This window comes from Salvelinus sp. IW2-2015, unplaced genomic scaffold, assembly GCF_002910315.2.
Source record: "Salvelinus sp. IW2-2015 unplaced genomic scaffold, ASM291031v2 Un_scaffold3693, whole genome shotgun sequence".
NCBI lineage: Eukaryota > Metazoa > Chordata > Actinopteri > Salmoniformes > Salmonidae > Salvelinus > Salvelinus sp. IW2-2015.
In genome coordinates this window covers 117,968-119,110 of record NW_019944970.1, presented here as the reverse complement: position 1 = coordinate 119,110, position 1,143 = coordinate 117,968, and the positions used below count along the sequence as shown (strand labels likewise).

The 1,143-nt window shown below is 45.6% G+C and overlaps 1 pseudogene; it reads left to right on the top strand.

The window, feature by feature from the left end:
- The first annotated feature begins 498 nt into the window (after nt 1-498).
- On the top strand, nt 499-608 carry LOC112076327 (U5 spliceosomal RNA; annotated as a pseudogene).
- Nucleotides 609-1,143: the final 535 nt, after the last annotated feature.

The window sequence follows — 1,143 nt, the reverse complement described above, 5'->3', positions numbered from 1 at the left end:
TTTGAATGGTAAGAATATAGTGTATGGAGAGGAGATCCTAACACTGCCAAAGGAACAGTTTAGAGCCGTATGGCGTATTATTAGTTTGGGGAAGCTGGTACTGTGGGAAAAAAGGAATGTTTGTATTAAAAAAGAGAAAGACACAACGGTACCAGCAGATGCCTTCTATTTGTTTGTATGGAAGTTAAGAAATGTGATTGAAATGGACAAATACGTGCACAGGGAAGACTTTTGTAAGGGAATTTGGGGAAGTGTAAAACTTGCATGAAAATGGAAAAGTGTTGATGGAAAAAGAATGTCACTGTAAACTATACATTTTTGTAATAAAAATATAAAAAATATAAAAAAATAAACCGTTGGTCAGGATAGTGTGTGTGTCTGTCTATGACTTTTTACCCACAGCCCTCAAACTTGGCAGAGTGGGTTCGGTGACCACCCACGAGATCCCGGCCTAGAGTGCACAGAGTGTGTCTCAGGCCTCGACCTCTGACTTCCATACGACTCTGGTTTTTCTTCATTACGCACAAGCCTTTCACTAAAGACTTCCGTGGAGAGGAACACTCACGAGTTCAACGTATTTTTGGAAGGGCTTTGCTTCTGGCAGAGCCCGGTATATCTTGTTTCAAGAGAAATTGACAGAGATGACGCCGCCGAGACTTTTTGCTCAGGCGTTTGACTTCAATCGGGCTGACCGACCGACCGGTGTATTTTTCCACTCAAAGTAGTCGCTCGGGCAATTGAGTTCAAGCCCGACGACGACTGGCGTATTTGCCGGGCTTTGAACAAATAGTCGTCGCACTAGGCGTAAAGAGCTAGTGATTTAAAGACGCATTGGCGACTTTTAAAAATAAACACCTGCCTGTCACCAGGGAAACGTTGGGTGGGGAGGAGCCAACTTTTGCCAAACAGCTGAAGTCTGCCGAGACCCCCGGGTGCCCGGCGGGTGCAGGGGTCATTTTGTGGGTTATCGCTTCTCGGCCTTTTGGCTCAGATCAAGTGTAGTTACTTTGACAGTGCTGCACTTGATCGGAGAAGCAATCGCAGGCCGGAGGGCGCCCGGGAAATTGTGCTAATTATTTTTGTTGTTTTGTCTCACCCTTGTCTATTCTTTGTCCTGGGTTAGGTGGTGGTTTTGGTGGTGGY